Raw genomic sequence first — 25,230 nt, 5'->3', positions numbered from 1 at the left:
ATGGGACAATTTTGGGTTACACTAACCTAAAGCTACATGGGTGTTCATTGAGAATCAATGCATTACAATACAATGCAAATACTATAGAGAGATGCATTGTCCAATGTTGTGGAAGAAGGTGAGACTCGTCATAGCACATATTAAATCATATCTACAGGGTGTAAGATCCTAGAAAATATATAGGTTAGGCTCAGCCTAGGCTGTTTCTTACTGCATTTACCCATAAGGTACAGGCCAAACATTGATAATTTGGCTATTGCGTACATTTAAGTGTATGATGCCTCATTTACATACTTGTACAAGATATTTAAAAAAAAAACTTGCAATACAAAAAAGTATTGCCTTAATGTAAATAATCATCTGAGGAATTTTTGTAGGGATATCTATTTGTTAAAATTTTTACCCTATTCACCCCATAATATATTCATCCATAGACTTATAATGGGGCATAAAAAGGGCGATAACACACAAACAGCAGCTTATTGACCGGGTTGGCCACCCAGGTTGTGATCCTGGGACATCCTAGATTTTATTTTTGCATGACAACCTTTTACAGCAGCCCATGTCTGTTAAACCCCCTTTGCCCCCTGGGTAAGGAGACCAATTTACCACACTTATAAAATGAATGTGTTGAAAACAACGCATCTCTGAGTCCAGATAGGGGCAACACATTGTGTTGTTGCCAACACATTCATTTTGAGAGTGCAGTTTCAGACTTCAATTATCACTTTTATTATTTCATCCCATTAATGTTGTCTGCAACTGATACTGCATTTCATGATCACATTTCTCAATAAAAAAAAAACACACTTGTTTCCATGCCACTGTTGTCTGTTCTAATGTAACAATTCAGTTATTTCTCCTGACTAATTATCGCTCCTGCTCACCAGCTTGACTGCATTCCTCCCTAGATGTGTGTGACCTCTGCCAAAGGCTGTCAGCTGAAACGTGTCAGCATATGCTTTGGCGGTGTCAGGTGCTGAAGCACCAGGGAACAATCAGGGCCATTTCGGAACATCTGGGGTCCCAAGGTACATTGTCTTGAGTGTCCCTCCACCTGTATCAAACAAATGAGTTCTGTTGATATTTATTATTGGAACAAATAATAGCAAATAAAAAACATTTGGTACCCAAGAGAAACCCAAGACCCAAACTCTTACTATAAATTCTCATTTACAGGCTTTACAGGCTTTACTGATTTAAAAAAAAAATCAAATAAAATGTGAACTTGAGCTTGAAAATATGTATTCTTTAAATCAGTAGCTGACTTCACATGATTTTTCAAACTATGCTTTCAGTGAAAAAAATGTGGATAAAGCTGTACATGTAGATGTACTGCATTGCGGTACATGTGCTGTATGACCCCTGCATAGTGTTGCCACCTGCTACTCAAAGAAAACAAAGCACACTTCCCAAGCCCTCTCCATCCCCTAATCCTGCAACTTTCAGTCATCATTCAGTCTTACATTTTCTCCCCTTAGTTACTAAATGATTTAACAATGCAACACAACATTGTTAAACAATATTTAAACAGTGTGTGTGTGTGTGTGTGTGTGTGTGTGTGTGTGTGTGTGTGTGTGTGTGTGTGTGTGTGTGTGTGTGTGTGTGTGTGTTGAGTATACGAGTATGCTCATTTTACCCATACAGAATTGCAGGTAAGATGGAACTGCATCAGGTAATGAAACAGCAAAATAAGTTTATTTCCTGTGTCTACTTTTATAACTTTGTAAATGTAGAGAACATAATAATACTGGTAAATACATCAGAAAGGGTGACAAGAAAAAATAGCATACATTTAAGGAGCAATTACTCACATACATCACAAACACATTGTCAGGATTATAAATTGAATGGTGCGAGAATAATAGGCACATAATACTTGCTTTGTTCAAGCACAGGGGTTTAAAGTATAGAGCGTATCAACGTCTCAAATATAGAGATTCCCAGAGAAAAAGCAATTGATTTCTAACAATAGCCAGTCAAGTGATTTCATTTGAAGTGATTGCACTACACGGCTCAAAGTGAGATGTTTCAAAGAATGATGCGTTATTGTTTGCCAAGCACAAGCCTCCTTATAATGTGCTATTTTAATGTTACAGTGGCCCAGAAGTGCCAAACACAACGATATAAAGGAAAACACAACCAGAAATAAGAAATATCAATGGCAAATCACAAAACACAACAGCAAATCACACAATTGCACAAAGCACAATGGCAGCTGTCATTTGTTGTTGTGCATGACACTTCAGGGCCACCATACAATGTACCAAATCAATAGTATGGCAAAATTAGAAATGCCAATTTAAAAAAAGAAAAACAGGCTTGGACCCTTGATTTAGAATTCATCACACATTGAAATTGGATGATTATTTTAGGCTAGAGTGACCAGTTTACCTTCAGTGGCTATTCACTGAATGCTTATCTTTACCGCTGAAACTTTGCTTCACAGACATGCATTATTTAAATAGCTTGAATAATTAACCAACAGCCCCACTGATGCTAACTGACCTGTGGAAAACGTGTGTGTGTGTGTGTGTGTGTGAGTGTGTGTGTGTGTGTGTGTGTGTGTGTGTGTGTGTGTGTGTGTGTGTGTGTGTGTGTGTGTGTGTGTGTGTGTGTGTGTGTGTGTGTGTGTGTGTGTTTGAGTGTGTTTGAGTGAGTGTGTGTGTGTGTGTGTGTGTGTGTGGGTATAACATGTGTTTAGCAAGTAGAATTAGCAATAAGCAAGCAGTAGTGGAAACATGCAACCTAAAATCAATTGGACATCTCCGGATCTTGCTGAGATACATTTTTGAACAACATGAATTGCTGTGTGATTTTTAAATAGTGCACTTTTCTTTCTTTAATTATTCATCTCACCATTGAGTATATTTCTGTGTTTTTGTGCTAACAGCACATTAGCAAGGACTGTGTGACTTGCATTTAAACCACTCCTCCATATCTTTAGAACTCACCACTAGTTTAGAATTCAGAATTCAGAATTCAGGCTGCATTGGAGGCCATTTTACTATAAACTCTCATGACCATTGCATGCTAGAAGAGCCTACTTTGTAGCCAGCCTCTTGAGTCCTCATCCATGTTATCCTTGTTAACGTTTCATATTTTCAGTCCATATGTGCACCAGGGACTCGACAGTACCTCCATAACAGCATTCATCAAGTTCACCCCTGTGAGTGTCTGATAGCACACTGTAGACATTAACCCTATGAGCCCTAAGCTGTTTTAAGGGCATTTTCACTACCTCTAGTTAGAAGCATTTATCCTGGTCATTGTAAGTGCCATTCACACATGCTACATATTGTTTTTTTCAGCACAGTCTAGGCTATCCAGATCTGCCACAATATCATGTATAAATACTTGCATTGATTTGATTTAGATTTTTAAATAATAAAAAGTTGAAAAGCGTACTATACAAATTCTTACATTTTGATGTGTATCTCACCACAGCAAGCTCACATCTCGACCAAACTTACATGGTTGTGTAGGCCTGACTGTCCTGAACACGGCAATATAAGAACCAAAGTGGAGGTATACTTTGGGGCTGAGCAATTTACAGAAATATGTGGTGTGTGCCTTCCAGAAATAAATGGCAATTTTTATTTTGTGATGAAAAAAATGACTTTTTGGCACTTTTTGCACTCCATATTGTGACACTAGCTGATCTTACATGACTTGTTTGCGGTAGCACACATGACGTGCACAGATGATGATTCTCTATAATATTTGTTTTACTGCATTGCAATGAACAAAGTAAAGGCAAAAAGTGTTTATTTGTCAAACAAATTTGGATGCAATATGAGTCTTGAATTGGATACCATACAGGAGTGTGCTAGGATCTCAAAACCGTGTTATGAACGTGACTTGTCATAGAGAAACACATGATAACATTGGATTACGAACATAGGCTATTCCACACAAAAACACGAGGTAAGTGGAGCTAAATGAAGTTATTATTTTGCTGTCACTTCGTCTGTTTTATGGCCTAGAAGGTTGTATTTGGTATCTGTGGATAGCTCTAGCTCTCCTCTTTCATCTGACATGCGTGCCAAATCGTTTTGATCGCGATTTCACGAGGAAATCAAACGAGAGTAAAGGTAGCCAAAGATATATGACATTATTATTTGTTTGTAACTTCGTCTGATTTTATCATACGAAATGATCGATGTATTTGGTATCAATGCAAAGCTCTGCTTCTCCTCTTTCATTTGATATGCGTGACATGTCTGTGCGATGCGTGGTCCGCGAGTAATTTAAGCGAGAGTTCTGGATGCGCCGGTGAACTCAGAGCAATATAGACTGTAAATATGATATACTTTGATTTAACTTCATCATTTTATTTTATTTTCATACTTGATCGTACAGACAAGTGTCTAGTATCGTTGGAAAGCCCCGGTTCTGCTCTTTCCTGCAATATCAGTTTCATCTCGCTGTGACTAATAATAGCTGAGCAATGTAACAAAGAAAATGTGTGCGTTTTTTGACGCACTTTGCGTCCGTCGGGCTCATAGGGTTAAGTTGCCCTATCTTCCCCCCCCTCACCCTCAGGGTTTAGAGTTGGGTTTGACCCCAGGGTTGTGAATAAGAGATGAATGCTGCTGTAACCAGCACTGTTCCCACTTATTTGGTCATGAACAGGGCATCATTATTTTTTTATGCTGTTTTAGCTTAACATATGTACTGTATTTTTATTTTATTACATATGCTATGTAATTTATTATTTAAACATGCCAACATGCAAGTTCCCCACTATGAGCAGGGATTAAAGAGAATGGCTTTCTGCCTGTGCAGGCACAAAGGGCTGTAATGTCATTGTATATTTTTAACCATGCACACAATTAAATATATGTGTTGGAGCCATAATGTGTTTTGATTTATGATAAAATTTAAATACTAAATTAATTTATATTTCTTATTTTTTGCATAATATAGTCTTATATAATTACATAATTACATGAAATTCTTGAATACATATGATTTGTTTGTTATATCCGATCCGGGCAGTGGGGAAATGCGTGAGGTCACACCCCCTTGAAACAGGTGACTGCAGCACCTGGCCTTCATTAGGCGGGTGGTTTGTGTCTATTGAGTGGAGTACGCAGGTAAACAGGCTTATGGTTTTTGACCGCGACTTGCGCTACCTTAGGATTAAAAGAATAGAAAAGGAAACTTGGAACTTTGAATTGGATTACAAAACGAACAACAACAACCCTTCACGCATCTCCATACTGCCCGGTAGGAACGATCATCATCTTGGAATATTCAACTTCGAACAATAAATACATGCAAGTAACAACATCAGCTGTCTTGATTACGGAACAGCGCGAGAGCGCGTCAACCAAGGTTGTATTTGAAAACGTACTCTACAATTGTCAAAAACCTGGCTTATAGCACTTGATCAATGTTTAAAGCATTACTGGATTTGATCGCTGGAAAATACTGAAGAAATGTTGCTTTGAGACTGATTTTCTACACTGCAAACAGCTGTGCAGGCCTATCTTTCAGTTTGAATGAAACGAGTTCGCTCCGCTTATTGGATGCGCTTTTTGTGTGTCATTGACGTCATTTCATTGAAGAGTTTTTGAGTTCTCCGGTGTTCGACACCGAAAGTTTTTTGTTCAAATACTGATGGTATAAAACCAATACGAAGCTTAAGTTGGAAATTAATTATGCAAAAGAAGTGAATTGTTTTTTCAAAGTTGCTGCTAATAAATCAAATTAACATGGACGTCGTGCAAGATTTGGAAAGTGATATTGACACTGCCGTAGACGTCAGGCAGAAACAATTAAAAGCATCAAGAAGCGCTAAACTGGGTGTGTTGACCAGAAAGAAAAACGAAGTAACAGAGTTAATGAAGGATGTCTCTAAGATTGAAATGGTTAAAACGAAGATGAAGGAGTTCAGCGAAGCATATTTAGAGTTGCATCACTTAAATGACTCTGTGAAATCTTTATTGTCTGAAGATGATGTTAAAAAGGATCAAAGTGAATGGTATGCTCCCAAAATCACACCTTTCGATGAATTCATAAATCATGTATCAAAATGGATTGACCAAAATATAAAAATCACTGACAGTGACACTACAACGGGTGGTACAATAATTGATGATGTTGGGCCTAAAGATAGCATTTCCAATGTGCGTTCACATCACTCATCAAGGTCTTCCAAAGCATCTAGAGTATCACTTAAAATTCATTTGGAAAGTGAACAAGCTGAACTAACAGCAAAGGCTGATAGGCTCAGAAGGAAGCAACAGCTTGACAGACAAGAAGCTGAGCTCAGAGCTGAGAGAGAGGAGCTTGAGCTGGAAACTCAGATGGTTGCAAATGCAGCTAAACTAATCATTCTGAAGGAGTTTGAAGAGTCACAGATTGTGCCTGAAAAGACAAATCAAATGAATGAATATCTGGAAGCTGGATTGGCTCAACGTGCATTTCAACAGGAACAGAATGATGAAGAAAAGGATGAATTTGAAGAGAATGAGTTGACTCAGGTTTACACACAGCCTGTGGTGGTTTTGGACAGTACCAACATGAACACAGTTCCTCATGTGATGACTACTCAAAAGACAATGGAGGAAACCGCAACACTTGGAACATTGAGAGCTCCAGATCCAGCTGTACGCAAAAAGACTGTATTACCTCATCAAATTCATTACGCTCCTTTGGACACAAAGTATGTCATGCATTCAATGAAACCTCCTGAAGGTGTCACTAAAGATCACAGACCTCTGTCTAGGCCATTTCAAAAGACCTCAACCATCAGACCATCTGACCACTTCGCCCCCTCGCTCAAACATCACCATGAACACGTTCGCAGTGCGGATGCACATGGAGCAGTAGGCACATCAACACGCTTACAAACCAAAGAACCACTACGTACCCATCACAGAAATGAAAAACATGAACTTACACAACTTGTGAATATAATGGAGAACCAAAACAGAATAACAGAATGTCTCATCAAACAACAAGGCCAGTTTATACTGCCACCAGTCACAATTCCCATCTTTAAAGGAGATCCTCTGGACTATCAGTTCTTCATAAGAGCGTTCGAATATGGCATTGAAAGGAAAACTGAAAGCAGCCAAGATAGGTTGTATTTTTTAGAGCAATTCACATTGGGACAACCTAAAGAACTGGTGCGAAGCTGCCAATTCATGCACCCAGATAGAGGCTATATCGAAGCAAAGAAGCTCTTGAAAAAACACTTTGGTGATGACCACAAAATTGCTACTTCATACTTAGAAAAAGCTGTGAGCTGGCCAGTTATTAAACCCGAAGATGCAGAGGCCCTACAAGCCTACTCCGTTTTCCTCAAGGGATGCATGAACACCATGGAATCTGTGGAATATTTGGAGGAGTTAAATCATCCAACCAACATGAAAGGCATTCTGAGCAAGCTACCTTATAAGATACAAGAGAGGTGGCGAGCCAAGGCCTGTGAAATACAAGATCGCACTGGCACAAGGGCAGAATTCTCAGATTTGGTGAAATTTGTAAGCAACCAGTCTAAAATCCTATCACATCCATTGTTTGGAAGCCTAAATCCCACACATATCAGAAAGTCTGGCTTTTCACCTACAAACAGACCCATTCCCCCTAAAGACATAAGGCCCAAAGGTGGATTCAGTGGATTTGCTACCGGTGTGTCACCAATGAAAAATAACATCCCTGTCATTGAACATAATGATAAAAGGCAAATGAAAACCATCAAAGAGTGTCTGCATTGCAAAGGAGACCACAGTCTTAATTACTGTCCACAACTCAAAAGGAAAAACCATGAACAAAAACTGGAGTTTCTGAAAAGAAAAGGCGTGTGCTTTGGGTGTTTAGAAGTAGGTCACATGAGCAAAGGTTGCCAAAAAAGACTTACCTGTCAGGTGTGTTCTCTCAGACATCCCACAATTCTGCATATTAACAAGAAAGAGATCACTGCATGGAAAGGTGAAGATGCAAAAGATACAGCTGTTACAAGTGCTCTAGTAGACCTGAATCAAACAGATGCGTGGAGTGACACTGGGGCCGGTGTATCAGAATGCAAACTTGCCATAATTCCTGTAAAGGTTAAAATGAAAAAGAGTGAAAAGGTGATTCATACATATGCATTTATGGACCCAGGGAGTTCTGCAACATTTTGCACCGAATCCCTACTCAGACAATTGCAGACAACTGGAAGCAGAACAAATATTCTGTTAAGAACCATGAATCAAGAAAAGGTGGTTAAATCATTTATGGTGTCTGGAATGGAAATAAGTGGACTTGAAAGCAATGATTATCTTGAACTTCCTGAAGTTTACTCCCAATCTTTGATTCCTGTGAAAGAAGAAAATATTCCCAATCAGGAAGATGTAGATCAATGGCCATATCTTCACGAAGTGAAAATACCTAAAATAAAGGCGGAAATTGGACTGCTAATTGGAAACAATGTTCCAAAGGCTTTGGAGCCATGGCTCATCATAAACAGTCAGGGAAACGGTCCTTACGCTATAAAAACTACGTTAGGATGGACTGTAAATGGACCACTAAGGAAAAGCTCTGAAAAGGCCATTACGGCAAACAGGATCTCTCTTGTGAAGCTTGAGGAGTTGTTGCAGCAGCAGATGAAATATGACTTCCCAGAACGCCAGCAGGAAGAGCGGTTGGAGCTGTCACAAGAAGATCTTGCATTCTTGGAAAAGGTCTCAGAATCAGTTACTCTGCATGAGGGGCATTATATCATTGGACTGCCTTTAAGAGACGACAAAGTGAAATTCCCCAATAACCGCTGTCTTGCTGAACAACGAGCCATAGGCTTAAGAAGAAAACTGTTAAAGAACAGCAAATTCCACGAGGAATACAAAGCATTTATGGCAGACATTCTAAAGAAAGGATTTGCAGTCCCAATAACACCTGAGGAAAAGCAGGGTAAGGAAGACAAAGTTGGAAAGGTGTGGTACATTCCCCACCATGGGGTGTACCACCCAAAAAAGCACAAACTTAGAGTAGTCTTTGACTGTGGAGCTACATTTCAGGGCATGTCTCTCAATTCCCAACTTCTACAAGGCCCAGACCTCACCAATAACCTCACTGGTGTTCTAACAAGATTTCGTCAGGAAGCTGTAGCCTTCATTGCAGATGTGGAGGCCATGTTTCATCAGGTCCAAGTACCCGAAGAGGATTCAGGTCTTCTGAGATTTTTGTGGTGGCCTGATGGGAACCTGGACAAGTGCCTTGAAGAGTACAAAATGGTGGTACATATCTTTGGAGCCACTTCTTCTCCAAGCTGCGCCACTTTCGCTCTACAGCAATGTGCCAGAGACAACGTAGGCAACTTTGGCACAGAAGTCACGCAAACTGTGCTTAAGAACTTTTACGTTGACGATTGCCTGAAGTCCGTAAGATTTGAGAAAGACGCCATAACACTCGCTAAAGACCTCATCAGTTTGTGTGCCACTGGTGGTTTCAAGCTGAACAAGTGGATCAGCAATAGCAGGTCACTGCTTCTCTCTATCCCAGAGCAAAGTCGAGCACGAGAGATGAAAGACTTAGATTTGGATCAGGATATACTGCCCATTGAAAGAGCTCTTGGAGTACAGTGGTGTATAGAGACAGATTCCTTCCTCTTTAAGATCCAGCTTCAAGACAAACCACTTACTAGAAGAGGAATCTTATCTATGGTGAGCTCTATCTACGATCCTTTGGGTATGTTGGCACCTCTCATCCTCTCTGCAAAGCAGGTACTGCAAGAGCTGTGTGGTCTAAAGCTTGCTTGGGACGATCGAATTCCTGAACACTTGGAAAAGAAGTGGGTGACCTGGTTGGCCGACTTGCCTCAGCTGAACAACTTCAGAGTCAGAAGATGCTTTGTGCCGGAAGATTTTGGAAGCCTCATCTCCGCTCAACTCCACCACTTTTCTGACGCGAGTGAGCGTGGATATGGCACTGTCACTTACCTAAGACTGCTGAACAATGACCACAAAGTGCATTGTGCATTTGTTATGGGCAAAGCCAGGGTTGTACCTTTGAAACCCATCACTATCCCAAGGCTTGAGCTCACAGCATCTATGGTGGCTGTGCGAATGGATAGAATTCTGCAGGCAGAGCTTGATCTTCCATTAAAAGCATCAGTCTATTGGACAGACAGCACATCCGTGCTTAAGTATCTCCAAAATGAAACCTCTAGATTTCACACCTTCGTGGCGAATAGAGTGACCAGCATCCGGGCAGCATCTGATGTTGCACAGTGGAGATATGTGAGCAGCTCTTTGAACCCCGCTGATTGTGCATCAAGAGGCGTATCAGCGGCACGCTTTCTCAGTTCTGGATGGATCCAAGGTCCTGAATTCTTACAACAACCAGAGTCCGAATGGCCTAAATCCCCAGAATGCACACTGACACAAAATGATCCGGAAGTGAAGGTTTTCACTACAAGCGCCACCTGTGTGGATGAAGCTGTAAAGACAGTAACCAAGTTCATCACTCACTATTCAGACTGGCATCGTCTTCGAAAGGCTGTAGCATGGATTCTAAAGATTAAAGCAGTACTGAAGGAAGAATGCAAAGAAAAGAAGGAAAAGAAAGATACATTTGGAAAAAGACACAGCAAAACTCTGCTATCCACGGATGACTTGCAGAAAGCTGAAATGGCCATAATCCAGTTCTGCCAGTCAACAGAATACAAAGAGGAATTAGCAGCTCTGAGGAAAGGAATGGTGGTGAGAAAGAACAGTCACATTCATAAACTTAATCCAGTTTTCCAGGATGGAATAATAAGAGTTGGAGGAAGGTTGGTCAAGTCAGCTATGCCATCTCAAGCGAAGCATCCATCTATTCTGCCAAAAGACCATCACGTGACAACCCTAATCATCAGAAGCGTCCATGAATCTGTTGGTCACAGTGGCCGAAACCATACACTCTCAAGCCTACGGCAGAAATATTGGATACCAAGAGCCCACTCTGCAATTAGGAAAATGATTACAAAATGTGTTTATTGCAGAAGACTGAGTGGTGCTAAGGGTACGCAGTTCATGTCTGACTTACCTGAGGATCGGTTGTTGCCTGATGAACCTCCCTTCACAAATGTGGGGATAGACTTTTTCGGTCCATTTGAGATCAAGAGGGGAAGAACAACTTTGAAGCGGTATGGTGTGATCTTCACATGCTTGAACGTTAGAGCTGTGCACTTAGAAGTTGCGCATACATTGAATACAGACTCCTGTATTAATGCAATCAGGAGATTTGTAGCAAGAAGAGGCACAGTCAAGGTCATGAGGTCGGATAATGGGACCAATCTCATCAGAGCAGAACGAGAGTTGCGAGAGTCTATTCAAGATCTAGACAGTCTCAAGATTCATTCCACCTTGTTAAAGAAGGGCATAACATGGAAACTCAACCCACCTGCTGGATCCCACCATGGCGGAGTATGGGAGAGGCAAATACGGACAGTCAGACGCATTCTTGGAGCTTTAGTACTGGAACAGACTTTGGACGAGGAAGGCTTGACCACGTTGTTGTGTGAAGTTGAAGCCATTATCAACGACAGGCCCATCACTAAAGCTACCAATGATCCTCTGGACTTAGAGCCTCTCACACCAAATCACCTCCTCCTCCTTAAAGGAAAACCCTTCTTGCCACCTGGAGTGTTCACTGTTGGGGACTGTTACGCCAAAAGAAGATGGCGTCAAGTACAGTACATGGCAGACCTCTTTTGGAAAAGGTGGACGAGAGAGTACTTGCCAGAACTGCAAGAAAGACAAAAGTGGACAAAGAAAAGGAGAAACTTCGTCACAGGCGACATTGTCTTAATAGTAGACGACTCTGCTCCTCGGAACTCATGGGTCATGGGGCGAATCACAGAAACCCTGTCAGACAAAAGAGGATTCGTGAGACAAGTAAAGGTGCAGACCAAGACCAGCACCCTAATAAGGCCCATAACAAAACTTGCCTTGCTCCTTGAGGCCTGAAGATGAAGCTCTGTCTGTCCGTCTGTCTGTCTGTCTTTCTGTCTGTCTGTCTGTCTGTCTGTCTGTCTGTGTCTCTCTGTCTGTCTGTCTGTCTGTGTCTCTCTGTCTGTCTGCGTCTCTCACACTTACACTTACAGATCACACTTACAGACAAATACACTGAATTACATAACTACATTTGCATACATCATGGACTTTACGAATTAACTTTTTTCTACTTTTTGGATCAAGATTTTTTGACGAACTGGAATATCATATCCTTTTGAAGTATATTGCTTGCACAGTTGCATGTTTGAACTAAGTATGATATGAATTTGGATGGCTCCTATGATTTTGTTAGTAATTGTATTGTTTGCCTACAAAACAATTAGGGGCCGGAATGTTGGAGCCATAATGTGTTTTGATTTATGATAAAATTTAAATACTAAATTAATTTATATTTCTTATTTTTTGCATAATATAGTCTTATATAATTACATAATTACATGAAATTCTTGAATACATATGATTTGTTTGTTATATCCGATCCGGGCAGTGGGGAAATGCGTGAGGTCACACCCCCTTGAAACAGGTGACTGCAGCACCTGGCCTTCATTAGGCGGGTGGTTTGTGTCTATTGAGTGGAGTACGCAGGTAAACAGGCTTATGGTTTTTGACCGCGACTTGCGCTACCTTAGGATTAAAAGAATAGAAAAGGAAACTTGGAACTTTGAATTGGATTACAAAACGAACAACAACAACCCTTCACGCATCTCCATACTGCCCGGTAGGAACGATCATCATCTTGGAATATTCAACTTCGAACAATAAATACATGCAAGTAACAACATCAGCTGTCTTGATTACGGAACAGCGCGAGAGCGCGTCAACCAAGGTTGTATTTGAAAACGTACTCTACAATATGAATGAGGTAAATCTGTGCGTAAGCATACATTAATAAATGGATTTATGTAAGCATATATGTGTGCATGCATGCATATATGTAGATTTGTGAGATAATAATGACGTAAGGACTTTCTATCCACAAACCGATATTCAATATCCACAAATGTATCAAAGGACTCATGAAAAACTGCATTGTGGAGTACACATTATAAATCATGTGGAATAAAGGGGGAAATATGGAACAATCTTCCATTGCAGGATAAACACACATTAACAAACACACTTGTCTCACACACACACACACACACACACACACACACACACACACACACACACACACACACACACACATACATGTATACTGTACCAGATACTGATAGTTCCTTATCAAACAAAGTGAAGCACTACAAGTGAAGAGTCTACATATGTTGATTGTCCAGGGTAACAGCAAATCATGTCATCAAGTGGGAATACAGTATGTGCCTTTGTAAAATAATGTATCAGATAAGACTTTTGTTCAGAGTGTTTACTGTAGGATGGAATACATCTGTGGGTGGAGTATTGCTTGAAAAGTGTTTTTTGGAGTGGTACTGGTTGTTTTCAATCTTGTGAACCCTTTGTGCTGTTTAACAATTGCATGAAATTGTCAATAAATGAATGCTATAAGTGATTTGGTCTTTCTTTCTCTGTTGTTGATTCTTTTTTTTAATCAGTGACATGAAAGCTATTGTGGAGGAGTGTGTTGTTGATTATTTATCCTCTCGAGTGGTTCAAATTTAGTGGTATTCATTGGTTTAATACAGTTATTCATAGACTGACTAGTGGTTTTGTACCTGACTTGTGAATCTAATCTGAGCTGATGCAGAGTTCAATTCCATTTGAGTAAGTAAAGGACAAAAGCCTTTTTCCTTCAGTCTGCTCAAGATCCGCTGAGCTTATCAGAAGAGGGATTTCATAGCTAACACCTGAATCTACCAGCCACAGAGGGCTCCAGAGGTGGAGGGAGAGTGTGGCTCACACTCAGGTTGTCTCTTCATATTATGTTGCAATTTATAGTTTATTTAGATTTTAAACTAAAAACAAAAGAAAATATAGCCGCAAGCGGCGATGGCGGGCCCGAGCACCTGCGGTGCGGACACGTGACATTTGCGGAATCTAACAAAGCAACACGTACTTGTTGGTGGGCATGTGCATGAGCAACACACATGCCCACCAAATTTGGTTAATTTTCATCAATGTATGTGTCAACCACAAGAGACAACAAGCTAGGTGGCGCTATTGAGTCCCAAAGCCACACCCAAGGCCAAAGCTCTGTCTCTGATTAGTGGCAGCATTAACACACAAGCGTACCTAATTGTCGTGTATGTATGTGTCATCAATAATAGACAATGTGCTAGGTGGCGCTATAGAGTCCCTAAGCCTCACCCTAGGCCAGAGCTCTATCCCTGACAAGCAGTAGCAATAGCACACATGCCCACCAAATGTGGTTCTTTTTCGTGAATGTATCAACCACAACAGACAATGGGCTAGGTGGCGCTATAGAGTCCCTAAGCCACACCCTAGACCAGAGGTCTGTTTCTGACTTGCGGCAGTAATAACACACAAGCTCACCAAATTTGATTCATTTTCGTGAATATATATGTCAACCAAAACAGCTAACACACTAGGTGGCGCTATTGAGTCCCTAAGCCACACCCTCAGCCAGAGCTCTGTCTCTGAATACCTATAGCAAAACACATGCCCACCAAATTTGGTTCATTTTTGTGAATGTACGTGTCAACCACAACAGACAATACGCTAGGTGGCGCTATAGAGTGCCTAAGCCACACCTGAGGACAGAGCTCTGTCTTTATCTAGCGGCAGCAATAACACACAAGCCCACCAAATTTGGTTAATTTTTGTGAATGTTTGTATCAACCACAACAAACAATGCTCTAGGTGGCGCTATAGAGTCCCTAAGCCACACCTTTGGCCAGAGTTTGTCTCTGACTTGCAATAGGAATAACACACAAGCCCATCAAATTTGGTTCATTTTAGTGAATGTTTGTGTCAACCACAACAGATAACGTGCTGCTAGGTGGCGCTATAGAGTCCCTAAGCCACACCCTTGGCTAGAGCTCTGTCTCTGACTAGCAATAGCAATAACACACATGCCCACCAAATTTGGTTCATTTTCGTGAATGTTTGTGTCAACCACAACAGATAACGTGCTGCTAGGTGGCGCTATAGAGTCCTTAAGCCACACCCTTGGCTAGAGCTCTGTCTCTGACTAGCAATAGCAATAACACACATGTCCACCAAATTTGGTTCATTTTCGTGAATGTTTGTGTCAACCACAACAGATAACGTGCTGCTAGGTGGCGCTATAGAGTCCCAAAGCCACACCTTAGGCCAGAGCTCTGTCTCTGACTAGCAGAAGCAATTCCACATATAGCTGCCAAATTACATCCAATTCAAACCCTTTTTTCTGCCTATAACACCAACTTCCTGTTTCTTAATAAAACGCCATAATTCAAACCTTCGCCATTTCAATATACTTTTGAAATTCAAAAATCTGGTCGCAATTCCTCTCGGGCAACCCCTCAAGATCATTTTAGTGCTTATATGACATGATTTCGATAAACCGTCTAGGAGAAGTGTTTCAAAATACGTGATGTGCAAAAATCATAATCATAATCATAACTCAAATTCTTTTGAGATTTACTATATCGTTTAAATGTAAAAGTTGTTCAGATTAATACAACACATGTGCCCACCAAATTTGGTTCATTTTCGTGAATGTATGTGTCAACCACAACAGACAGCGCGGTAGGTGGCGTTATAGAGTCCCTGAGCCACACCCTAGGCCAGAGGTCTGTCTCTCAGTAGAGGCATTAATTCTACAGGTAGCTGCCAAATTTCAAGAGTTTTAGAGCATGCCACGTTGGTGAAAAAGGGCAAAACATTCCGGTAAGAGGAAAATACTATAATAAGAATAAATATAGCCGCAAGCGGCGATGGCGGGCCCGAGCACCAGCGGTGCGGAGACCTGTGAGATTTCGGAATCTAACAAAGCAACATGTGCGTGTTGGTGGGCATGTGCATGAGCAACACACATGCCCACCAAATTTGGTCAATTTTCCTGAATGTATGTGTCAGCCACAACAGACAACACGCTAGGTAGCGCTATAGAGTCCCTAAGCCACACCCTAGGCCAGAGCTCTATCTCTGACTATCGATAGCAATAACGCTAGACAGACACAGACAGAGGGGGTAGAGACAAATGGATCAATAGAAAAGAATATACACTTTTTTGATCTCGTGAGGGAAATCATTTCTCTGCATGTAACCCAATTTAACCAAATTAGTGAACACACAGTGAGGTGAATCACACACTGACCCAGAGCAGTGAGCTGCCTGCCCAACCAGCGGTGCTGGGGGAGCAGTGAGGGGTTAGGTGCCTTGCCCAAGGGCACCTTAGTGGTGAACTGGTCGGGGATTGAACCGGCAACCCTCCAGTAACAAGCCCCAATCCCTAAGCAGTAGGCCACGGCTGCCCAGAGGGAAGGAGGGAGGGAGGGAGGGAGGGAGGGAGGGAGGGAGTGTGTGTGTGTGTGTGTGTGTGTGTGTGTGTGTGTGTGTGTGTGTGTGTGTGTGTGTGTGTGTGTGTGTGTGTGTGTGTGTGTGTGTGTGTGTGTGTGTGTGTGTCTGTGTGTCTGTCTGTGTGTCTGTCTGTCTGTCTGTGTGGAAAGAACGGGGGAGGGGAAGCAATCAACTGTGAGAGAGAGAGAGAGAGAGAGAGAGAGAGAGAGAGACCCACAAATAGAGGCAAATGGATCAATAGAATAGAATATATACTTTTTTGATCCCGTGAGGGAAATTCATTTCTCTGCATGTAACCCAATTTAACCAAATTAGTGAACATACACAGCACACAGCGAAGACACAGTGAGGTGAATCACACACTGACCCAAAGCAGTGAGCTGCCTGCCCAACACACAGTGAGGTGAATCACACACTGACCCAGAGCAGTGAGCTGCCTGCCCAACCAGTGGTGCTGGGGGAGCAGTGAGGGGTTAGGTGCCTTGCCCAAGGGCACCTTAGTGGTGAACTGGTCGGGGATTGAACAGGCAACCCTCCAGTTACAAGCCCCAAGCCCTAACCAGTAGGCCACAGCTGCCCAGAGGGAAGGAGGGAGGGAGGGAGGGAGGGAGGGAGTGTGTGTGTGTGTGTGTGTGTGTGTGTGTGTGTGTGTGTGTGTGTGTGTGTGTGTGTGTGTGTGTGTGTGCGTGTGTGTGCGTGTGTGTGTGTGTGTGTGTAGCCGCGCGTGTGTCAATGTGTATGTGCTAATAAGAGAGTGCGTGCGTGTGTGAGCTGCAAGAGAGAGGGGAAGGAGAGAGACCTCCAGCTGAGAGACAGACAAAGAAGGGCAGAGAGGGGGGCGATAGCAAAAAGCCCACCATGGGCAAATTTGAAATAAACAAATAACTCACTTTCTGTCAACATGGTTAAAGTCAAAATTACAGCATAGGTTGATATGAATATGACTATTCGTATTCTTGCTTCAAAATATTTTAGGTGAAACTATGTGTCAACTACGATCATTAATGTGCTATTGAGTGACACAATCAACACCACATTGAACAACATCAAAACTTGTATATGACTGTCACTACAAACACACTAACTAATACTCCATCAAATTTCATCCAAATTAGTCACTGTTTTCTGCCTATAACACCAACTTTTTGTTCCTTTTATAAGACACCTAGGTTCAAACCTTCGCCATTTCGATATACTTTTGAAATTCAAAAATCTGGTCGCAATTTCTCTTGGGCAACCCCTCAAGATCATTTTACTGATGAAATGACATAATTTCGATAATCCGTCTAGGAGAAGTATTTCAAAATGCATGATGTGCAAAAATCAGAAAATCTCATATAATTCAAATTCTTTTAATATTTACTATATAGGTTAAATGTAAAACTTGTTCAGATTCATACAACACACATGTCCACCAAATTTGGTTCAATTCCGTGAATGTATGTGTCAACAACAACAGACAGCGCGCTAGGTGGCGCTATAGAGTCCCTGAGCCACACCCTAGGCCAGAGCTCTGGTTCTGAGTAGCGTTACCAATTCCACACGTAGCTGCCAAATTTCAAGAGTTTTAGAGCATGCCAAGTTGGTGAAAAAAGGAGTTAGGTAAGACGGAAAAAACTATAATAATAATCTGAGCAAAAACAATAGGGCCTTGCACCTACGGTGCAGCCACTTTCAGTGGCCGCACCTCGGTGCTCGGGCCCTAATAATAATCTGAGCAAAAACAATAGGGCCTTGCACCTACGGTGCAGCCACTTTCAGTGGCCGCACCTCGGTGCTCGGGCCCTAAATACACTGCAGCTTTAAAATTACACTATTCAGTAAAAAATTAAGAGGGTAACACTTGAAGTTATCTGCATTGACATGACACTGTCATGACACATGAACCCTAACCCTAACTTGTCATGACAAAAACTGAATGACATTTACTCTATTTACTCGATGTCATCCAATAAGTAGAAACACACATTGACAGCATGGCATATACTGTAGTACAGCAAACAAACACAAATCAATTGCACGCCATCCACTTTACCCACAGAACACAAAGCAGACCAAAAAGAGGGCTGGGCCATCGTTAGCTCCGTTATATAGGGCTATCTTCTTCTCCCCTAATAGCCTATAGGCACTTCCTGTGTGACTGCACTGGCTCCCCCACAGCACTGGTCCCATTATTACACCTCATGCACACATTAGCCCATCCTGTTACAGATGAAAAACTCACTATGCACTCACAGGCTGTAATTAACCTAACAACACCTGTTTCGTTACACGTTTCCTACAGGTATACTACACCTTCTCTGGCTTTATTTTGACAAGACTACAACCTTTTGTTCACAAATGTGTGACCAAAACCACTCTAACCCTTGGGATACTGTGGCCAGTATTGAATGTAAATTTCCATTGAGATGGACATAATAGCAAGCATTGTAGGGGATAAAAAAAGAGAATATTAAGTGAACAGAAATGATGTATTCTGGCCCAGAGGCCGAGTGCATTTAATTTACATGAGTAGTGTACTTTGTTTAGCCCTTCACCCTGGGGCTTGATAGATTGTTCCCTGGACCCTGAATTAAAAGCATCAGGTAATTAGTTTTCTCTCGGACATACCCAAGTAAGCGCAACAAGCTCTCACGACCTCCTTCTCGGAGCAGGCCTCGAGCACCAGCGCCGTGGTGCGCAGCTGGACAGAGAGCGGGTGAATTAATCATGGCCTCTCTCCGCAGCCACATCAGATGTGTACAGTACTGATGGTGTTCCTAGCAGAAAGCACCACCATTCCAACAAGCATTACTTATGTCTGCATCAGTGAATCAGTGATCATGATGGAAACATATGACATTTGCCCCTCCACTAGATTATTGCGATTAAAACATGACATTCAGGCAGATCTGGGTAGCCTAGACTGTGCTGAAAAAAACAATATGTAGCATGTGTGAATGGCACTTACAATGACCAGGATAAATGCTTCTAACTAAAGGTAGTGAAAATGCCCTTAAAACAACCTATATAGGGCTCATAGGGTTAACAAATCCAGGTCATCTGCAATAAAAGCTGGTTCCAATCACCGGTACGTACATTAACTAGTAATTAAGTATTAATTAAGCATTACTTAAATACATGTTCTATGCTCTATCAAAATAGCCTGATAATCAGTTGATACTCCTGATTTTATTATTATCCTGCCATTTATTGTATACGGAAATGTAGCCTCTATGCAGCTGTTATGAAATACATAGCACAGGTTTACAGATTTAGCAGCAAGGATGTCTTACCATAATATAATATTTCAATTCCATTTTAGGGTATAAAATTGACTTGGTATTTCAATGCCTCTCTACACCTGGATCAATAGCAAACATTGAGATTCAAACAAGGTGAATGTCAGAATAATGTGTCCATGTTCTGCTGTGGTGATGGGGGACACTGTGAGAGGGAAACAAGTTGAATATCGTTATGCCTGCCTAGCCCTCGAAGGCAACAGTAATAGGCCAGAGAAATGTTCCAAACAAACATAGCATAAGATATATGGAATTGGGAAGAGCATGATTCCCAGGGATGTATTGATATATGGTGAATTTGTATCATGATTTGTGATACACCCGGTTCATGAATCTGAGCCTATGATGACGAGGATGATGATGATGATGATGATGCTGTGTGTGTGTGTGTGTGTGTGCGTGTGTGTTGGATTGAGAGGATGGGTTCCGTGTGGGTTGCAGGTGTTGGGCTTTTCCTGCAGCTTTTTGATACACAAAAGGTTGTTTGGTTGGCCCTTGGGGTTTGGGTCAAAGCAACACAGACAAGACAACATCCCCAACAGGCAGAAAGCCTCACACTAAACACACGTCCACCTCATCCCAGGGGGGCTGTGCGCAGCAAGAGAAGTGCATATTCAGGTCCTTTCCTAATTAGCATACACCTCGGTGCTACAGGTGCATGTGAGTGTGTGTGGTGAGTGTGTGTGTGTCTCTCTTCAGGGGCCATCTGACCTTTCTTCTGTCTCTGACGGAGAGGTCCCTGGAGAGTGGTGCTGAGCTGGATGGCAAGGAAGCTCTCTGAAAGTCTTCCATTCGTCCTACCTACATCATAGTGCAGCGCTGTTTCTGAGGGGAAACCAGGGGAGAGAGATGGTGATAATAGAGCACACCTATCATCTACTCCTCATATCTACTGATGAGCTTCAAAGTATTCTTCAATGTAGATCAAAACAACTGTATCTTAAAGCACTTTTCCTCTGTTGCACACATGCTTTTTGCTTATCCAGCAAATAACAGACAAGACAGAATATGTTGCATGATTTTATGAAAGTATGATGTGTTGCTACATCGGAGCAAGTCAAATTTGTAGTTTCTGATGTCTCATTTCATTGAACTACGGATACACCACCTCGTAAAGTTACATAGTGTGGTTATAGCCGATAGAGGGCCACAAAGTGAAAGCAGAAGTGCCATTCACCCCGATACAAGTTGATGAATCGCTGAAATGATTTTGGAAACATTATTTTAAGGTATGAAAAACTCTTTAGTGTTGCTTTAAATGGACATTTAGTGCCAGGTAGTCAATGACATCCCAGAATAATCTTTCTTTTTTTTTATTATTATTATCTCAAACTCCCTTGCCTCATGTTCCTGATAATACATGTATATGTTTAACACCTGCTGAAGGAGTACATTTGCTCGAGGACACTCATTTTCCAGTGTTGAATAATTAAACTCTGGTCAAGGTTACTGTACTTTCTTCAGCTGCTTAGTAATGCATGGGACGGCAGTACACTATAAGGCATGGTTGACGACCTTCCTCTGTCAGACACCACACCACGGCAACCTCACAGGTGAGCCACTGACCTCATTGATCTGAATCTTGTTTACTCATTAAAACTGAACATTCTGTTTTTTTTTATTATTATTATTGATTCACATTGAAACTTTGATGATGTTCCTGACTGACTATACACAATGGACAAGTTGTCACATAATGCTGACATTTGATGCACTTAAATGTGAAGAGGCATAGTCTATTCCTGTGTGTTTGCCTTTCAGAGATTGCAGATTTATGTTGTTGCCACAAGTAAAATACAGAGAATGAACTCTCTGACTCTGTTGATCCAGTATTGCATGTCACGGGTATAACCTAGAGTGAAGTCTTACTTTACTTATGTCAATTATTCCCAGACATCACATACAGTTTTTAATTCTTTATAAATGTGTTTTCAATAATTTAGAAGTAGCCTACTGGGATAAAGTGAAGTGTTGCCCATATGTAATTTAGATGTTGCATGACTTTGATCAGTGTTGTAAGCCATGACCTTGCCAAAGACACTTATAGACTGGCGCAGAGTTGTTCATCATTGTTCATTGCAGTCACTCAACCACTGTGAGCATCCAGTCCTCTTTGCCGACAAACAGGAAGTGAACTAGGTCTATAAAAGATCATTCCAATTTCAAGCTCCACTTAGTTTGTATTCCTCCAACATGGTGTGTGAGTGAGTGTACTGTGATCAAGCTTCCAGGTTGATTTACTTTCATCACTTACTCTATATCAGCCGTTGCCAGTGCTCTACATGGGAGATGCATTCTGCAAATGCTTGGACTATTAAACAGAAACATGTAGTTTAGAAAAAAATTGTGAATGTTTTGCGGAGAATGAGGCGGTTGACTACCATGCATATGCCACAGCTGTGATCGGGGATACTGAGGTATTCTCAGATATACTGTAGGCCTGTAACAAGAAAATAACTGTTTCATTATGTCTTAACTTAATTATATGAATACTGAGGGGATGAGCTACACTAGGGAGAATTAGTCTTTCTGAGCATGGCCTACATATTCTCAATGCTGTCAATTTGACTTATTTGAGTATAAATCCCCATGGTGAACTCATCACCAAATAACAATTAGTTTACTGAATCTCAGACACATTGGACTGACATTTTATCGCTAGAATGAACATCATAATAAATGATGTTAGTATTTGTATATATACACACAAACACAAACACACACACACATACACAAACACAAACACAAACACAAACACAAACGCACGCACGCACACACACACACACACACACACACACACACACACACACACACACACACACACACACACACACACACACACACACACACACACACAGTATATTGCCAAAAGTATTGGGTCACCTGCCTTGACCCCCACATGAATTTCAGTCACATCCTGTTCTCACGTAATCCATAGGGTTTATTATGACGTTGGTGAACTCTTTGCAGCTATAACAGCTTCAACTCTACTGGAGAAACTTTCCACAAGGTTTAGGAGAGTGTTTATGGGAATGTTTGACAATTATTTCAAAAGCGCATTGGTGAGGTCACACACTGATGTTGGACGAGGAGACTGGCTCTCAGTCTGCGCTCTAATTCATCACAAAGGTGTTCTGTTGGGTTGAGGTCAGGTCACTGTGCAGGCCAGTCAAGTTCATCCAACTCAGTCATCCTTGTCTGTATGGACCTTGCTTGGTCCACTGGTATACAGTCATGTTGGAACAGGAATATTCACAAATTCACCTTACATTGAAACTTGCAATGCAGCATAGTTTTTCAGTTGCACCAATGCAAGTGAATGTCTCTAGTATCTAAGCCCTAACGTAGTGTCAGTTTACAGTATGTTCAGACTGGCAACAATGGGACTTTCTTTTAACTGGTGCCACCATGTAGCCTAGAAATCTAGACGCCCCTAGTGGCAGCAAATGTAATTTGGCTGGCGGGGCAGTCTAGGCACGATCCATAGAGCTTAGGAGCTGAGAACTGGAAAATCAAGCGGGCCAATCACAGCGTGTATAAAGTCGGTGGGCGGGCTTAACATAATGGTGACTGACATGCGACAAGAAGTTGCGACGGTAACGCATCTTGCTATTTGAAAACAAAAAGATGATTTGTTTAGCGTTATCCTATTGCATGGAGAGGGAAGGTTATGCATCCTGCTACTTGAAAACAAGAAGATGATTCGTTTAGCGTCATCCCATTGTGGAGAGGGAATGTGAAAGACAACTGTTTATCCCACCCCTCCGATTGAGCCCCGACTTCGGTGACTTCCCAGACCCTATCTTGATGTGAAACTGGCTCGTCAGGCTATAGCCACCCTGTGCTTTTATTCAATATCTGCTATGTACTTCCCTCATTGTCAGCTCTAACTAATTGAGTTGTAGGATCTTCAAAATCCTCTTTATCCTTATAATCATGACATCATATATTTTTCCTACACTATGTCATGTATCCTATTATTATTCAGTATATACTACCTTGACTGTGTTAATTTCAATAGAGCAGATTAAGAACTGCAATCAGAAAGGCTACAGATAAGCATGAATAGAGGTAAATATGGCCAGCATCAATCCATCCATGTGGAAATATGTAAACACAAGTGAACTACCTAAGGCGCACAGAGACTTTATTATTTCTCTCCGGCCAGATTAAGAGCTGCCGCTATCCCCATCTCACTCAAGCATATCGGCTTTATGCTTTAAACATACAATTGCTGACATAGCAACGCATACTGTTGGCAGACCAGCTTGACAAGATATGTATTTTGAATGCATTAAGACTGCAGAGGTCTTCGGGCTGTTCAGACTGAATAATAATTTGCCTGTAAGAGCCGTCTGTCACTCAGCCGAGAGCCTGCATGCTGTGCTGTTAGGATCACTGAAACAAATGCAGAGATTACTCTTTTCTATTAAATTCTAAACCTCCCTCTATGTTAGCGGAGATTAATTATTAAGCAATCTTATTGAGGTTTCCATGGTGGAAATCTACTAAGGAATGTAGTACGGTATAATGCAATAAGCAAAGATGGATACATTCTTATATTTTGACAGTTATGTTTACATAATTCAAACAGAGTTAAATTAAACAGAGGTTAAAAGTCAGGATAATGTGCTTGTACTCACCATCTTTATAATACAAGTGTGTTACAGTAGATATCTTTTGGAGGGAGGCTGCAACTATTAACTATTGTACCCCAACTATTTCACTACAACTATTTTAATCTCAGCAATCCACATTTAATTTGCTATGATTAAATAAAGGTTGAGCTAAATAATAAATACATAAATAAATAAATGAATAAATAAATACTCCCATTTCTTATTGCATTGTTATAACAATATTATAAAAATTCAAATCAACATTTTTACTGTGAAATGTAAACTGAGGGTGTACCAATCAGGTCTGATAATACCCTCTGTAAGGAAGCCTGCAATGTGTGCTAGCATCTAAACTCACACTCATGTCCCTCATAATATTATATTACAGTACAGTACTATACACAGTGAAGAAGCATGCGATGTGTGGCTAGGCTATAGTTCAGCAAATTACAAGCAGAGAAGAATACCGTCTTTTCCATGCAATTATCTTCTGAATCTAGGTATCAAAAGCCAGATGCTTTTAGAAGTAATCCCCACATACACAATATATACAGTACATTCATATGATACTGCTTGATCAATTCGGTACATACATAACGCATCGCTCTTTTATCATATGAGTCATGCAGTCACATGTTACTGTTACTGGGACATATTTTCAGGTGAAGTGAGCCGAGAGGATGAATGACTTGACAGAAGCTTGAGGAGACATAGTGTGACGCAGCAATTTGCTGCCCCTATCGAGTCACAGGGCACAGGGAAGATTTGTGTCAGACGTCCACCCATTCAGGGACAAGAGCTACAATCCTGACTCTGTCTCCTTGGGTCCACTGTCACCAAACCAGCTCATAATGCAGTGACTCACCACTGAGGACTTGGCAGACTTGGCACAGACTTGGCATACACGACATATATACGTAT

The sequence above is a fragment of the Sardina pilchardus genome, chromosome 10 (genome assembly GCF_963854185.1).
Source record: "Sardina pilchardus chromosome 10, fSarPil1.1, whole genome shotgun sequence".
NCBI classification, from domain to species: domain Eukaryota; kingdom Metazoa; phylum Chordata; class Actinopteri; order Clupeiformes; family Clupeidae; genus Sardina; species Sardina pilchardus.
This window is presented reverse-complemented; position numbering follows the sequence as displayed.